Below are 19,580 nucleotides of genomic sequence, written 5' to 3'. Positions count from 1 at the left end.
CAAAAGTCCATAAAAATTATACGATGCCCCTAGGAAAGGCATCAAGACAACACATCAAAGTGTAATGAAAACGTTAAAAAGAAACCTGATTCCATCTATGGACACTCATAATCCTCAAATGGACAAAAATGTTTGAATATTCAATACAAGTTCATACCTTCAAATGCAAATCAATTATACAAATTCACACATGGAATCAAAATTAGAAGAAGTTGCGTTGGCACCTCATAGAAGAGAATCTTCAATGACATAACAAAATAGAGAATATTCTTTTTTCAGAGTACATTTTTAAAGGGGTCCAGGAACACTATAGTAATTGGAAAAGTAGGCTTTCAGATCAGAGTACGAAGTACGAGACACCACTCATCACCACAAGTAATTTTTTTCCTAACACTCATCACCACAAGTAATTTTTTTTCCTAATAAATGGGGGAGAATGAACACCAACTAGAAAACAATAATATCAATAAAAATCAATATTATTGTCAATATTGTAAAAAATACATCGATAAATCTAATAAATCTAAACATGAAAAATCTTCAAATCATATAAAAAATGTTATAGATTTTGAAACTCCAGAAAATTCCATTGAAAGAAAAGAACGATTAGAAAATATGAATGTGGATGAAATAAAATGTGAAGTTTGTGATGAATTTATAACAAAAAGGAATTATAATAAACATCTCGAAACAGAAAAACACCATCAAAATTTGAGAAATAATGTTTTAGGAATAGATTATTTTGATGATAAACCTCAACAAGTAAAAGAATCAACTTCAAAAACTAAATCCATTTCAAATAAACCTTACATGGAAAATATTAGAAATTATATTGATTCACTAGAAATAAAAGATACAATTGAAATCTTAGAAACATTACATAGTAAAATTGGTCCTGCAGCTATTATATTTAGATTTTTTAAAGGTACAACAATAGAAGATTATAGTAAATTTAATGAAATAATAGAAAAAATACTAGATTTGATAACAGATGTTGAATATCCAAAAATTAGTATCTCTGGGAAAGTAAGTTTTATAAAGTCAGAAGAAAAAATGGATTATAATATTCAAACACACTCTGAAGAAATAATTTCAAAAACACAAATAAAAGAGAAGTTAGAAAAAATATTAAATGAATTTAAACGTCATATTGAAGAAAGATATTTTGAGGGTTCTGGCTTAACATTGAATGAAATTATATATTTAGATTTAAATGTTTATAATACAAAAAGGAATAAAACATCAAAAAGTAATAAAATGTTTAAAAATGATTCAAACTTTACAACAGAAAAGGATATGAAAGCATCAAGTTATATCAAATTACCGTTTACAACAAAAGCAGTAATAAATGTTCAAAATGAAGATAATAAATGTTTTCTATGGTCAATTATTAGTTGTTTACATCCAACACAGGAAAATGTTTGTAGAATAACAGATTATCGGAAATATGAAACATTATATAAAATTGATCAATATCCAGTAACTATAAAAATGATTCCTAAAATAGAAAAAGTTAATAATTTAAAAATAAATGTATTCGAATTAATGCAATTACCAAAGACAAAAGGTGAAAATATTAAAGATTATACATTGGAAGCTTTATATTTAACAGAATATTATGATGATGAAAATGCTATAGATTTGTTATATTACAAAAAAGATGAAAATGAACATTATATGTGGTTAAAACAAATTGATTTATTCTTTAGAACAGAAAGTGATCATCATAATAAAATTTATCTATGTAGAAAATGTTTATCCAAATTTATGACTGAGAATACATTATTAAAACATAAAGAATTATGTGATAATAAAGATTCTGTAAATTAATAATGCCAACAGAAAAAGATTATAAATTGAAATTTACTAATCATAAATTTAAAAATATTGTTCCATTTGTAATTTATGGGGATTTTGAATCGTTGAATAAAGAATTAACTGATCAAGATAGAAAAGAAATATATAACAAAAAGCAATTATTAAAATCAATGGATAAAGGAAATGAATTAAATGAAGACACAATACAAGACCCGCCAATTATAAATACAATTAAAAAAGTTCATCAAAGAGCTGCTGCTTATGGAATTTACATCAAATCAAATTATCCCGAATTATATGAAAGTCAATATATTTCTTTTAGAGGTGAAAATGTAGTTAATGATTTTTGTGATAAAATGATTGAATTAGAAAGTGATTTTACAAAATTATTAAACAAAAATAAAAGAATAGTTATGACAAAAGAAGATGAAATTGATTTTAATTATGCAACTCATTGTTGTTATTGTGAAAAACGTTTTTATTCATTTGATAAAAGAGTTAGAGATCATGATCATTTGAATTCAAAATATCGTGGAGCTGCTCATGAAGATTGCAATTTACAAGCTAAGAAAGTTAATTTCGTACCAATATTATTTCATAATTTATCGGGTTATGATACCCATCTATTTATAAAACAATTATCGGGAAAATTGGGTGCAATTAATCAAGAAATAGAAGAATATAATGCTATGAATGAAGCAAATGTAAGAAAATATGATTTTAAACTATTAGCTAAAACATCTGAAAATTATATTTCATTTCAATTTGGTTGCATTAGATTTTTAGATTCTTATAGATTTCTAGCAAGTTCATTAGATAATTTATCAAAAAGTTTAGTTGATAATGATTTTGTTATAACTCGATATTATTATCCAAATGAACAAGATTTTAAATTATTGAGATATAAAGGCGCAATTCCTTATTCATTTTATAAAACACATGATGATTTTAATGTAACAGAATTATTAAAAGATCAATTTTATGATAAATTAAAAGAGGAGTATGTGAAAGACGAAGTGTTTAATAGAACATTAAATATTTGGAACCATTTTAAGATGAAAAATCATGGCGAATTAGTTGATTTATATTTAAAATCAGATGTTATGATATTGGCTGACATATTTGAAAAATTTAGAGAAGTTAATTTGAATCATTTTAATGTTGATCCTTGTTATTGTTATTCAAGTCCTGGTTTAACCTGGCAATGTGGTTTAAAATATACAAATGTAGAATTAGATTTATTAAAAGAACCAGATATGGTTTTATTATTTGAAAAATCAATTAGAGGTGGAATTAGTGGTGTTATGGGAGATAGGTATTTTAAAGCAAATGATGAATATAAATTATTATATATTGACGCCAATAATTTATATGGTTGGGCAATGATGCAACCTCAACCATATAAAAATTTTATATTAACAGAAGTTGAAAATGATGATAAAACTAATTGGGAAAGCGCAATTATGAGTTTAGAAGATGAAGCACCAATTGGTTATTTCTTTGTAGTTGATTTAGAATATCCTGATAACATAAAGTTTAAAACAAGAAACTTACCTTATTGCCCAGAACATTTAACTGTAGATGATAGTTATTTAAGTGAATACCAGAAGAAAATAAAACCGAAAGATCATGTTTTTACAGAAAAATTAATACTTACTCAAAATAATAAATACAATTATATTGTTCATTATAGAATGTTAAAATTTTATCTAAAACAAGGAATGAAATTAAAGAAAGTACATAGATATATTGAATTTAATCAATCCAAGTGGTTAGAAAAATATATAGATTTCAATACTCAACAGAGAACCATATCAAAAACAGATTTTGAAAAAGATTTCTTCAAATTAATGAACAATAGTTTTTATGGTAAAACATGTGAAAATATTAGAAATAGAAATGATATTGAATTAGTAAATAATTCTGAACGATTGAGACACCTACAATCAAGTCCTAGACATTTAGGAAATAAAAGATTTGAAGATTATTTAACAGCAGTAAAATTAAAAAGAACGTCAATGAAATTTAATAAACCCATTTTCATTGGTTCAACAGTTTTAGAAATATCAAAATTATTAATGTATGATTTTTATTACAATGTATTACAACCATTGTTTGGGGAAAAACATATAGAAATTCTGTACTTCGATTCTGTAACGGCCGACACCCCAATATTATTAAAATGTAATAATAAAATATTAGTAAGAAGAATTTCAGAAATAATTCCAAAACAAAATGAATGTTATATTTCATATGGAGAAAAAGAATTGATACAAATAAATGGTTTAATAGATGTTTGGACAAGAAATGGATGGAAAAAATTAAAGAATATTATTAGACATAAAACAAATAAGAAAATCTATAGAGTTAGAACTAAATTAGGGTTTGTAGATGTTACTGAAGACCACAGTTTAATTAAACAAAATGGTGATGAAATAAAACCAACTGATATAAAAATTGGAGATGAATTATTACATAAAAGATTTTTCCCAAGAATGAATCATATGTCATTTGATGAAATAATTAATAATATTTATAATATAGAACCTGAAACATTGGAAGAAAAAGAATATTTTATCAAAGGATTTTTCATGGGTGATGGTTCAGCAGGTGTGTATAAATATGTTTGGGGTAATAAATATTGTTGGTATTTATGCAATCAAGACTTAAAATTATTAGAAAGAATTAAGAAATTCTGTGAAGAAGTTTATTCACATAAAACATTTAGAATCATGGATGTTATGAAATCATCAGCAGTTTATAGAATACTTGTAAATAATCCTAAAGATTTTGCTATAGAATATAATGATGAATTCTATATTCATGCAATAGTGAAAAGTAATACTTCAACTAAAGAAAAAATAGTACCAGATTATATATTAAATTCAGAATATAATCTTAGAAAATGGTTCTTCATTGGGTTCTACGCAGCCGATGGTACTAAAAAATTTATAAAGGATAAAACGATAACCTTTGCACAGAAAGGAAAATGTGCAATAAGTGGGTTAAATGTGTTATGCAGTTCATTAGGCTTCAATATGAATATTGGATTGATTAAATCTAAACCAAATTGCTTTAATTTAAGGCATGTAGAAAAAGATTTAACTGAAGAAGTTAAAGATTTATTTGAAATATATAACCCAACTGACTATGTTTATGATTTATCAACAGATGAACATTCAATTCTGGGTTCCCATTAATCCAAAAAAATACGGATGCGTACATACTAAAAATCAAGACAAATGACATAACAAAAGACTTAAAAACATTAAAACATCATTTTGATTTTAGCAATTATCCTAAAGATCATGAACTATTTAGCAATGATAATAAAAAGATTCCTGGTAAATTTAAAGATGAATTAGGAGGTGATGAAATGATTGAATTTGTTGGGATAAGAAGTAAAATGTATAGTTACAGAACAAAAGATCATGAAGCTAAAAAGTTAAAAGGAATAACAAAACATGTGGTTGATAAACATATAGAATTTTAAGATTATATAAAGTGTTTATATAAATCAATTGTAATGAAACACAAGATGAATTGTTTAAGATCAGAAAATCATGAGATGTACATTAATGAAGTTGAAAAAACTAATTTAAATCCATTTGATGATAAAAGGCATATTTCAGATGATGGTATAAAAACATTACCTTATGGTTATTAAAATGGATCTATATCATCAAACTCGAAATCACTATTGGCTTCTTCATTTCCATTTAATTGTTCAGATTCTTCTTCCATTCCATTTTTCTCATTTAAATAAAGTTCTATCTTGTTCCACATTTCATCTCGCTCTCTTTGTTTCTTTTTGTTTGTTAATTCATCAAATGGAATTATAATATCTAGGTTTAAATAATTTACAATCTTATTTAAAAAGAATTCATAATTTATTGAATCTGTTATTCTATTTTCCAAATGATACATTAATATTTGTTTAAATATTTTTTTTATATTTTCCATATCTTCTTCTGTTAATTTAGGTTTTTCATAATAATCGTTAAATAATAAATATAAATACATTTTCTTTTGTTTTGTGTTAAATGTTGGTGGAATAATTGTTTTTATAATATCTTTTTTAGTTATTTCACCATTTTTATTTTCTATTATTTTCATTTTTTCAAGCCATTGCATATATTCTGGTGTATAATCTTCTATAGAAAATATTTTAAAAATTTCATCTAGATAATTTAATTTTGGTTCTATGAGAAAATCTCTAGTTTTTTCTTCACCCCATAAATTCTTTTGCCATCCACATTCAACACAAAATAACACAGTACCTTCTTGCCTTAAGGTCGCATAACTACATTGTGGGCATTTTCGTTTATAATTTATTGGTAATAGATCTTCATTAAGCTCTTGGTATTTTCTTACGTTTTCTTTATGTTTTATTGTTCTATTATGTAGATTTGAATTACTTGTTGTAATAATCAATTTACAATATTTACAATAATATGTTTTTCTTGTTAATTCATTATATTGTTTTTCTAACTTTTCAACTGTTTCTTTATTATCTGGTAACGTTTTCTCATATTTTATTTTTTCTAATAAATTATTTTTTCTTTCATTGAATTCAGTTTCAAATTTATTAGAAATTTTATCTATATGTGCTTTACGAAATTGATGATTCTCCCAATCTTCTATATTTTCAGGGCTATATTTTACTTGACAAGGCTCACAGAAATGATCTTTTATATTATCCTTATCATAGAATAAGAAAGGTCTTTTCCAAATAACTTCAGGTTCAACTTCAGCAGAATTACTATCAACATTAGCCGTTGCGCCATTAATTCTACACTTCTCTGAATGTTTTTTAACATAATTTCTTGAGAATAATTTATTACATTTTGGACAGTTTATTTTAGGGGGTTTATAATTTTCATCATGTTTTTTCATATGTCGAGCCATATTACTTTTTCTTAGAAGTTCACCACAAATTTCGCATGCTATCTTCTCATCCATTTATTAAGGAAAAATTTTATTAAAATTAATTTTTAGTGATGAGCGGTAATTTTTTTATGTTATAAATAATGGTGGAATTAAAAGAATATAGAATATTTGTTGATTCTAGAAAACTTACAAATTATAAATCTCATAATTTACTAGTACAATTAGATAGAGAATTCAAGAATTGTGTAGATTTAAAATTAGTTAATATAAGTTTATGTAATTCTTTTTACAATGTATCGGATAAGTCTATTGAACATAGAGTCTTTTTAATTAATATTAGAAATAAAAATGAATGGGTCTATATATATTTAAAACCAGGGTTATATAATTTAGATACATTAGCACAAGAAATTAATAGAAAAGCCTGGCACAAATTAGGTAGTAGTTCTGGGTTTAGTATTAGATTTTTAAAAAGTGAGAGTTCTGATAGAATAAAGATAAGGTTGTCTAATAGTGAAAAACATAAAATTATGGTAAAAAAACCTATAGCTAAACTGTTAGGAATTCTTCCAGATAGATCTTTTACAAATATTGACGCTACTACACCAAACTTAATACCTTACACACATTTTTATATTTATTGCAATTTAATCGATCCTACAAAAACATTCGAAGCAACTAAAGATATAACTTGTAATTCTGGTTTACTAAACATTTTACCATTGAAGAATGTTAAAGAATTTGGAACGCAAATAAATTATAATTTAACAGAATGTGATTTCAAACCATGCATTCCTAGTTTTAATAATTTTAGATTAGAAATTAGAAATCATAATGGATACTTAATTGATTTAAATAATTTCCCTGTAATTTATGAATTAGTTATAAGATGTAAAGAGTAATTTTTTTCACTATATAAATGAATATAACTGTTGGACCGAGTATATGTTTTGGGTTTGATTTTAAACATGGTAAAGAAATGAGAATTAAACTAAATGATGTAATTACTGATATAAAAAGTAAATCATTTAACAATGCATCAATGATTGATAAAGAAAAGTATAATATAGAAAAAGTAATTGATTTAATTAAATCACCTTTAGAATATTATGAATTAAATGAAGATGGAATTATTGATGATATCAAAAACATATTATCCAAAATATATGATAATCATCAAAGTAGTAATGAAATAAATGTTGAATTAATCATCACTAAGATAACTAAATATTTTGATGATAGTAATTTTTTTGATAAATAAATGAGTGATAATAAGTAGATAATAACTGGATTATATAATGGCGCATTACTATCAGTTGGAACTGTTGGTTATTCAATGGTATTAAAAAAAGTATTCAAAATGGGAAGTGTTAATGTTGATAGATTTGATATAAATGATATTTTAAAGTTAACATTAGCAGTTACTTTATCTAATTTAACTATTGATTATTTGGAAAAACAAAAATATATTCCTCCCATATAAATGCATAATTTTTTTTGCTAAATAAATGGCTTCTGCAATTATAACTATTATAGGATCGGCAATTGTTAACGCTTTAGCATTTACTGGTGGTGGATATTTATTTAAACATATTGATAAAAATAGTTCATTAGGAGAACAAAGAAGACATAACTTAGCGTTAGAGAAATACAATAAAGCTGCAGAAGAATATAGAGAAAAGAGACAAAACTATATGGATTACATCAATAAAGAATTATATAATCAGAAGATTTCACATAGAGATTTTCAATCAGTTGATGATGCAATGAGTTTATATAACGCAGTAACAAATAAAGAAAAATTACATCTATACAAACCTAAATTATCAGATTATTATACCCCAAGTAAAGAACAACAGAAATATGAAATAATATGGATTTTAGGTGGAACTGTTATTGTTATATTTATTGCTTATAAGTTTACTAATTAGTAATTTTTATTCTAAATAAATGGAAGATAAAGTTGATAGTATTGATATTATTCCTCATGATATAAATAAAACTAAATTAAAAACATATTTAGAAAAACAAATATTAGAATTTGAAAGTGACTTAAAGATAAAAAAGAAAAAATATTTAAAAAGTAAAATTATATATTATTTGATTATAAGTGGTTCGGTTACAATTAGTTCTGTAATAACATTTCTAGCAATATTCAGTCCATTAACACCTTTAGCTATATCAATTGGTGTATTAGGATTAAGTTCAAGTGTTTTAACTGGTATAAGTTCAAAATTAAATATAAAAAGTAATAAAGAAAAAATTAAAACTAATATAAAAGAAATTAATAAATTAAAGAACACACTAGATTATATAATAAGTTTAAATGGTCATATAACAGTTGAAGAACAAGATAAATTATTAAAAGAATTGATAAATTATTAATTTTTTAGTTATATAAATGGTAGATAGTTTTCCAAAAGCTTTCCGATATAATAAATCAATTAAATATAATATTCCAGCAATAGATTTTAATAAAGATATTACATATAGAAATGAAGTTTTAGATTCATTAATTGATTTATATATTTATGTTACTGAAACTAATAATTTTAATGCAAAGATGGAAAATATATTTCATGTATATTTAATTAATTTTAAAAAATTGAAAGATGAAAAACAATGGTTATTAAAATCTAATATGAAGTATTGGCAGAATCAATTAAATTTTGCTGTTTATTGTGCAACAACAGGATGTGGAATTAGTTGGAATGATCATTTGAATAATTCTAAATATAAATTAATTCAAAGTTTATTTAGATTTCATACATACTTTCAAATCAGAATAATATTAAATGAATTAGAGTGCGCTTTACCAGGATCTAGATATTTTAAAGAATTAGATAATAATATTAATTTATCAAAGTTTTATAAAATTTGTAATGAATTTAATATAGATATAAATAATTCTGATTTTAGAACAAAAACTGGAACAATAAGATCACTTCCTTGCCCTAGAAAGATTGCAGAATATTGTGCACTTCCTATACCATCTAATAGTTTTTATAATATCTATAATAAAAAATTAGGTTATGGTAAAATAGAAACAAAGGATTTAGAAACATTAAATTTCAATAAATTACCGAAATTTTATGATAATTTAAAACAAGAAAACAATAATGGTTGGGTTTATTTTATTTTAGAGAATAGTGAAGGTTTTACTAAATCAGGTATAGAAAGAATAAATCAATCTATTAGAACTTATTTGATTTGTATTCTAGGATCACAAGTTGAAACAAGATCACCGATAATTGGAAATTTGAATACATCATTCGATACACAAAAACAATTTAAAGTTTTATTTGAAGATTCAATTCATAATGATAAAAATAGATCGATTCCAGAAAACATTATAAGATATCAAAATTATTTAGATAAATCTCATGTAAGACTAAATTATTGTATAGGCCCTAATCTATTAATTATTTCTAATGATTTAGTATTAAAGATGGGAAACATAATTGGTTATAATAATCTAATTAAAACTGCAACAATAAATAATTCATTTGGGTTAAATGATATAAATAAAAAGATTATCACTGCTCCAAAATTAATGGAAGGTGAAAAAAATAAAAAACACATTCAATCAACTGAAACTAAAACTAAGAATATTAAATTGGATAATGATTCCAAAATAAAAGATTACAATACATCAGAAAATATAAAAACTGATAAAATTCAACATGATATAATTAAAACTGATAATGATAATAAATCACATGAAAATACTAAATTAGCTATAACTTGTATAGGAATTGTAATCGGAGGAATATTATATTTTAAATTTTAATTTTTTTATTATATAAATGGATGTAGAAGGTGTAGAAGATATTGGAATGGATCCTTTTGATGAACCTGGTATAACTGATGAACAACCACCTGATTTTGATGAAACAAGTTTCAGTAACGAAAATGAAACAGCATATAATTCTAATTTAGCAAGACCTGATACCAATGAATATGTTAATAAAGCACGTTCAAGATTGGATATTGAAAATGAAAATCCAGATTTAATGAAAAAAGAACTAGAATATGACGAATTAACAGATAAATTCAAACCAATATTAGAAAAATCTGGATTCAATATAACAAATAAAGGTGTGAATTATTTAGTAAAAGATTTGAAATATTTAAATGGTGATTATTATTGGCATTTGAAAGATGACTATTATTTTAAGATTTCTTCTAATAAAAGTCTTGATAAAATAATAACAAAATCAACTTTTATTAAATTAGAACAATCTAGAATTAAAAAAATCAATAATGATATTATAACTGATGTTACAGAAGAAGAGATAAATCAAAATAGAAGAGAATTTAATCGAAGAAATAATGATTTTTTGAAGATAATTAATGAAAATTTAGAACCAGAAACAATTCCTAAAGAAGATAAAACTTCCAAAACTAGTAGACCTAATTCAAGAGAAGTTCAAACTGAAAAACTTTTACCGAAGGGATTACTTGATGCAACAGATAAAGAATTAGATATATTTTCTGATAAAGCAATTAGAGAAATTATTAGTATAAGACTTGCATCTAATAAAATTGCGCATGATAAAAGTATAAGAGATTTTAAAATTAGAACTTTAGAAAAAGAATTAACTGATAAAAATAAAGAAATAGAACAATTAAAGTCTGATTTAGATCATCAAGTAATTGATGAAATAGAATATAGGCAAAAAGAGTTACGTTTAGAAAAAGAAAAAGATGATTTAGAATATAACATAGAATTACAAAAAGAAGAAATTAAATTATTGTTAAAATCATATGATTATAATATTAATAGATTAAAAGTTATTTTTAAAGATTTGTTGATTAAACCAAATTCTGAAATATCATTAAAAGATAGAATAAAGTTATTATTTAAATTAGAAGGAATAACAGTTCTTTCAATTCTAACAGCTGTAACTATGTTATTCACAACAATAGGTTTAGCTATATCAAATTCACTGAAATCTACTCCTACTCCCAATAAACCAGATAAACCTCCAGGTAATAATTCTATACAAGATAAAGTTAAGGATGGTTTAAAGAAATTAGCAAAATATTTATGGGAACTATCTAAAAAATCTGCTGCAGCATTGCCAGGAGTTATTGCTTCAATTGTTGGTTTTATATTGAAATCTGCAGGAAACATTATTAACTTTGCTGCTGAACATATTATTTTATTTTTAATTACGGTTGTAAGTGCTATTATTTTTGGTTTTGTAAATATGATATCAAAAAATATCAAGTAAACCATGATAAAAAATAAATAATTAATTTTTTTGTTAAATAAATGAGTGGGAGTTATATAAGCCCTTCCAAGATTTCTAGAATATCTAATGCTATTAAAGCAGAAAGATCACATCATATAATTACTCACAACCCTTCTAATATTAATCCCGATGAAACTTTATACGTTAGAATCCCTCGATTAACACAAAATACTTTTTATGTTCCAAACAGTATTTATTTATCAGCTGATATAAAAGTAATCGGTAATAATAATAATTATGTTGTTGATAATGTTGGAAGATATTTGATTAAAAAGTTAACAATAAAGATTGGTCCAGAAACAGTTTTCTCATTAGATGATTATAATTTATTTATGCATTATAAAGATTTATGGTTAACTAAAGAAAATAGAAATAATATGATATTTCAAGGCATCCAATCAGAAAACCAAAATAAATTAAGATCAGAAGCTAATAGTGCAATATTAACAAATGATGTAGATAAATTGATAAAAAGTATATATGGAAGCAAATATAAAATTCCATTAGACTTTGAATTGATAAATAATAATGCACCTTTATATAAATACGCAATTCAAGAAGATATTATATTTGAGATAACATTTGCTCCTGTAAATGAAATTGTAATATCTAGCGGTAATAAAGATATGAGTTATAAATTATCGAATATATGTTTAGAATATGATACAGTAACTAATGAAAATATTGCTAGCACAATTCAAACTCAATACAATCAAGGATTTTCATTATTATATGATTATATTGATAAATTTAAAACTGTAACTATTAATGCAAATGATGAAATAATTAATGAGAATATTAACTTTCCTAGAAGATCTATTAAAGGTATATTAATATTTTTTACTATTGGAACGTATACTAATGGCGCAATAAATGTTGATAATTATTATAATCCTGAAATAACAAAAGTAGAAATAACTATCGAAGGTATAGCAAATAAAATATTTTGTCAAGGAATGAGAATGATTGATCAATGGGTAGAAATTAAAAAACATTTTATGAATGAAAAAATAAAATCATTTGAAAATTGTAACATTAATCAAATTGATTATTATACCGGTAATAAATATGCATTATGGTTAGATTTTAGAACAACTGAAGATAATTCATTACATGGTTCTGGGAAAAAACTACAAAATACAAAAGATGGAATACAATTATTCATGACAAAGAATAAAGGAATCAAAAATTTTAAAATGCATATTTATATTATATCTGACGCGCAATTAAATATTGTAAATTCACAATTAGATAGTATTCAATATTAGAAATATAAAGTTAAAATTAAGGATATATAAATGAGTGGTAAAAAAACTCCTAATACTAAAGAACAATATTTAAGAAATTTATATTACAACCCTGAGAGTTCGGTTGCTTATTCTTCTACTAAAAATATATGGCGTAAAGTAAAACAAGATAAATTAGATAAGATAATCCCACAAAATTTAGTTAAATATAAAGATATAAATGAATTTATGTTAGAACAACCAACATATACAACACATAAAAAAATTGTTAGAAAATATAAAACTCGTAAAACTATGAGTAAGTTATGTAGATCAACAGTGGCAAGGAGATTTAATTGATATGAAAAATCTTAAAAAAGATAATAATGATTATTGGTGGATATTGAATATAATTGATATTTTTAGTCGTTATGTATGGAGCTTCCCACTTTATAGAAAAGATGCTGCACAAACATCACATGTTTTAAGAAAATTTCTTTCAGGTGGTAAACTAAAACCAGAAAAAATACAATTTGATGATGGAAAAGAATTTGATAATTCATTAGTTCATGGACTTTTAGATTTTCATAATATTAAATATTTTTCAACAAAATCAGATAAAAAAGCAGCAGTTGTTGAACGATTTAATAGAACATTAAGAACAAGAATGTGGAAATATTTTACAGCAAATAATACTTTTAAATGGATTGATGTTTTACCAAAATTGATAGAAGGATATAATAATTCTTATCATTCTTCTATTGGAATGAAACCTATTGATGCTAGAAAACCTGAAAATGCTGAAATTGTTTGGAATAATTTATATGGAGCATTTCTTATAGATGATTTTGGTGAACCTAAATTTAAAGTTGGTCAAAATGTTAGAATTTCTAAGTATAAAAAGATATTTGATAAAGGATACGATCGAAATTTTACTAGGGAAATATATAAAATAAAAAAGGTAATAACAACAAAACCATATGTCTATAAATTAGAAGATTTAGATGGTGAAGAAGTTGATGGCTACTTTTACGAAGAAGAATTAAGTTTAACTACTGAAAATCTAGAACAAGAATATAAAATTGAAAAAGTACTAAAAACAAAAACTGTTAAAAGAAAAAAATATTCTTTAGTAAAATGGGTTGGATGGCCAGATAAATTTAATGAATGGATATTATCAAGTAAAATTAAAAATATATAAATGAATAAGGAATTATTTATATTTGAGTCTCATAATATGTTAATTTCTGGCGTAACAAATTGTGGAAAAACTTATTTTATATTAAATTTATTAGAAACTGTTTATGAAAACTATTTTGATAATATAGTATTATTTTGTCCAACATATGAATTTAATCAAACTTATGATAGAAATATTACTAGGAATAATAAATTTATTATATTAGATCCTAAAACAGTAAAAGAAAATTTAGATAATTGTATTAAAATAGCAATTGATATTTATAAAGGATCTAATACATTATTTATTATTGATGATTGTGCTAATCTACATGATTCAAAAGTTAGAGAAAGTGAGTTATGTTATTTGGCTTTCTCTGGAAGACATTTTGGGATAACAACTTGGGTTTTAAATCAAAAATATAATTCAATTGTTAAAGATTTTAGAGAAAACATTAGATTTCTAGTTTTATTCTACAATAAAGATAGAAAATCGATGAAAAATGCACTTGAGGAAAATGATATTATTCCACATGATTTACATAATGAATATATGGATAAGTTGAAAAATATTAAAAGATCAAAATTACTATTTAGATTACAACACCCATTTAAATATGAATTTATTTAAATTCAACTAGCTTGTTAATCTAATTGAATTCTAGTTGAATTCTAGTTATTGGTAGTTGTAACAAAAATCAACTAGATTTAACAATATTTTAACTAGCTTGTCAATCTAGTCTAATTCTAGTTACATTCTAGTTGAATTCTAGTTGTTAGTAGTTGAAACAAAAATCAACTAGATTTAACAAGAAATAAACAAAAACAACAATATTTCAACTAGCTTGTTAATCTAGTTGAATTCTAGTTACATTCTAGTTGAATTCTAGTTGCAACATCACACAATTAATCTATTTGTTTTATAAATGGGAGGTGAAAAGAAAATAAAATCTAAAAATGGTGATGTTCCAATTGAAAAAACTTTAGATGATTTAGGAATAACAGAAACAAAATTAACTCCAGATGATGGTGCTTTAAATATTGTTACAACAAATAATAATTATGAATATTATCTTTAATGTAAACATCAATTAGAAATATTAATAGCATCTGGAAAATGTAAAAATTTTATCGGTAAAAATTTAACTTATAATGAATTAGATACAATGAAATCAGATGAAATTATTAGATTATTTAAGATTTATGAAGCCGCGAGAACAGCTAGAATTAATGACGCGATATCAGAAAATGTAGTAAAAGGTTATAGTAAATTATGTAATTATATACTAGCAATTGAAGATGAAAATAGATTATATTCCGATTTAAAAAATGATTATTTAGTTATGACTGAATTAAATAAATGGATTGGATATTTATCATTTCAATTAGGTGGATTTATGACATTATTATCAACTGGGGTTATAACATTTTCAAATATTGAAAGTAAAAATATTTCTATAATAAATGAGCGAAGTGAAAGAAGTGAAGGAATTAACTGTGAAGAAAAAACCGAGAACTCAGAAACAAATTGAATGGTCTCGACAATTAGGAATTAAATCACAAGAATATAAAAAAGCTGTAAAAGAAAAAATAAGTAATAAAAATGTTAATAAAAATGGTGAAAATATTGTTATTTCTACTCCTTCTGATAGTAGAATATTTGATAAATATTTATATTTTACAGTTGGATTTGTAATTGTATTCATTTTGATTGGGTGTAATTGGTATAAGAAATCAAATAAAATTCATGATATTAGTAATTCTGAACCAACTGCTATCAAAAATGAAAGTTCTTCTGAAATTCCAAAATTGATAATAAAAAAAATGGATTAATATTTTAGAAAAAAAGCAAAAAAAATAATTGAATATCTCACTACTTTTGTCTATCTATGTGGAGCAATTAAATTGTCCAGATAAGTCATTTCGGATTCTAGATATTCATTATTTTTATTAATTTATTTTTTTTAAATTTAATCAACAATTTTTATTAATTTATTTTTTTAAATTTAATCAACAATTTCTAAATCATGATGACCGTCTTCATTTTTCCCATGATATATTATTTTAAATCCTACTAAATCTTTCAATTCCTCCGTACTCAATGAAACCCATTTATCGGGTAAAAACACTTTAAATTCTCGCGATGTACTAACATTACAGTAGCTTAAATTAGCTGATACTTTCTCTCCATATTTAGTTTTTATCTTTTCTAATTTCAATATTTTATGTTCAATTTCTTTTGTAACATCAACTAACTTTTTTATTTCAAATTGTTTTTTTGCTGGTTTTATTCTGTTATTTATCGTTGCTAAGAATGCTTTTCTATCTCCCATTTATTAGGAAAAAAAATTACTTGTGGTGATGAGTGTTAGGAAAAAAATTATTTGTGGTGATGAGTGGTGTCTCGTACTTCGTACTCTGATCTGAAAGCCTACTTTTCCAATTACTCACTATGCCTACTCGGAAAGTGATATGGAATGCCCAAAAATCAGACAAATTCTATGCCTCTTATACAGAAACCTTTGGAATTTACCACTAGAACTTGTCATGAGCTACAATTTTGCATTTATTGTAACAAAATATGCCCAGATATCAACGTAATATGAAAATACTACGTTATCTGGCTATTCAATTGCCCACGGGGACTTAAGTCCAAGTTTAGCTAAAAATGAGGAAACCTTTTAACACTTACCATTTATCATTTATCAACATAACACTTATGGTACCAATTAACAGTTACCATATTACAAAGGGATTATTATCAGGTGTTATCTAAATATCCGAAACCGCATAAAATCTAATTCTATTTTGTAAAAACAATCTAATTTCAATTTTAGTAAGCGCCCTTTCAATACCTAAAAATATTCCCAGATTGAAGTAAATGACTGATTTTGAATACACTCTACAGAAAACAATAAACATCACATAATGATTTCCACTTGCAGCCACCTTAAACAATCATCTGCATTGCTATGAAGTTCAACTATTTGCTCCTCGGCTTTATCATGAGTGATTCCATGAACCTCCATATATATTATAATGAGTGTCTCAGGAAGAAGCACACGAAAAACATAATCCATATTTGCCTACTGGAAGACACAAATATATATCAAAATTTTAAAGATGATACTCATGTACATGTATTTTCCTACGATTAGTCATACGTACCTTCATGTGCATCTGACAATATATATCAGTTACGTTTCACAATTAGGTCACACTGATTGTTGCTGTACAGTTGCGATGTTATCTGGTACGTCTAGTTCACTGTAAGAGATCCATTTAAACATGAACATATTAGATCAAAATCTACATGTAGTTACAGTGGAACCTGGCTATAACAAACTTAGACACAACGATTCATCACATATAAAGAACTAGCAAATGATCCTTCCAAAAATGGGCTTTATCATGATTGAATTGAAAATTTTGCTTCTTGTGGGTATTTTTTCATCTAAAAATTGGCCCCTTTTATTCATTTGATTGGTAGATACAACATGTTTTATTTGGAAGGTCAATTGAAAAAGATATCCCTAAACTACTGTGACTTATGCTGTAAGTGCAGCAGAAGTGCTATATTTTCGGGGTTTATCATGCGTGAGCAACGTAATTGTTTCATTTACCAAGATAACCTTTAGACCATTCAAACAGAAAGTTATCAACGCGCGAAGATACAAACATCAATAAAACCTCCACTACTGACTGGCACTGTAGTTTGGTCAAGAGATACATTCAGCAAATATGGCCCATTATTCATACTTCCACCTTTTCTTTCTTCCTGCTTTATGATCATCAAGATGTCGACATAAAATCTGAAATCATATCAAGTTTAATATAATTGGTATCGGCAATGTATACTTATAACATGCTAAGGTGATCTCTAATAATGTGATGTATTATTCCAAGTAATCAACAATTTTTTAAATTTTTGAGATCACAATGGATCAAATCAATCAAATCAATCAAACACCAGTCTTTATTCAAAAGTTCCAAACCTGTCAAAATATGGAGGATGAGAAGAGCAATTCGAAAAAGGTTGAGAAAAAAAATAATACTTAGCTTTGGAAAATGCTGCCTAGATATCCATGATTTTTATTTAGCAAATTAACCAAATCATCATCCTTCAACTGCGAAACCTCTCTGTAAGAAAACAGAAGAAAATTAAATATATCTTTTGACTAGGAAGATGTACTAAGTATGGGCTCGCCATTTTGTGATTTTAAACAAGTGCTAGATGACCCGGAGGTAGCGACGCGACTTGGGGTGGATTTGGCACCTGAACGTGTCTGGATCCACGCCACCCATTGCCAGGAAGAAGCGTCTGAACTACCTGTTTTGGTGAGGTCATCCGAAACTAGATGCTCGCTGAGAAAGGACAGGTCTGTCACAGTGCGTAAGCCTCCAGAGGCCTTGAGCACTGTAAACAGTCTCAAATTCCAGCCCAGATACTCATCCGGTATCTGCTAACATGTTGTAGTAATAGTGTACATGTTCACTTTGTTAACAATCATTTAATCTCAATTCATTTACTAGTGAAGGGAGCATATTTCTCCAATTTGGCTGTGTAATTTTGAGGTTCTGGACGATCTCTTCCCATCTGCTGGATTTCCCTAATCAGCGAGGATCTTGCTGCCAGAATCATGTTGATTTGAGCCTTGACAGCCAGTAAAATCACACGAGTCACTGACCTAGGAACTAGATAATTCTATTCATACAGGGTCCATAGGATGTTCTTAACCTGTCGATAGGTGGAGAGAGAAACTTTCCCTGCTCAGGGGCCCGACTCCAGCGGGGGATCGATAAACCCAGTCAGTCGGTCCTGGACCCGTATTTATCAATACAAATCAACTCGACTGCCACCACAGATGACTCGCTAAGAGCGTGAGCATCCTCCTTGGAGGCGGTATCTGAAGCCATGCACTCAGCCTGTTCCGCGGACTTACGGGGTTTACGCATGGTGGCGCCATGTTTGCATAAAACCTTTTGAATGAACGTGTAGAACGGACTATCCGCCGGTGCTGAAAAGTTGAACCTGGTAGCGAACGAGCCCGAAGGCGGTCGGTCAAACGTTAATGGTGAACAGGAAGTGGTCAATTCGGATGGTGGAATCCAAGGCGACGACTCCCTGGAACCCGGATGCATGATGGGACCTGCGTCCAAGAAAATTCGTCGAAATCCTTGCGGTCAGGATCCGCATGGGTAACATCCC

The 19,580-nt window shown here is 25.9% G+C and overlaps 1 long non-coding RNA gene across 1 annotated transcript; it reads right to left on the bottom strand.

Annotated features, from left to right (window-relative positions):
• Positions 1 to 17,394: 17,394 nt before the first annotated feature.
• LOC141914629 (uncharacterized) lies at positions 17,395 to 18,124 on the bottom strand. Its single transcript, XR_012620861.1, has 3 exons — positions 17,995 to 18,124; positions 17,540 to 17,638; positions 17,395 to 17,460 (listed from the first exon to the last, which is right to left on the bottom strand). It is a non-coding gene; the product is annotated as an uncharacterized LOC141914629 (long non-coding RNA).
• Positions 18,125 to 19,580: the final 1,456 nt, after the last annotated feature.

This window comes from Tubulanus polymorphus, unplaced genomic scaffold (assembly GCF_964204645.1).
Source record: "Tubulanus polymorphus unplaced genomic scaffold, tnTubPoly1.2 scaffold_8, whole genome shotgun sequence".
NCBI classification, from domain to species: Eukaryota; Metazoa; Nemertea; class Palaeonemertea; order Tubulaniformes; family Tubulanidae; genus Tubulanus; species Tubulanus polymorphus.
Note: the sequence above shows the minus strand (reverse complement) of the source record. Positions and strands in the feature narration are given on the sequence as shown.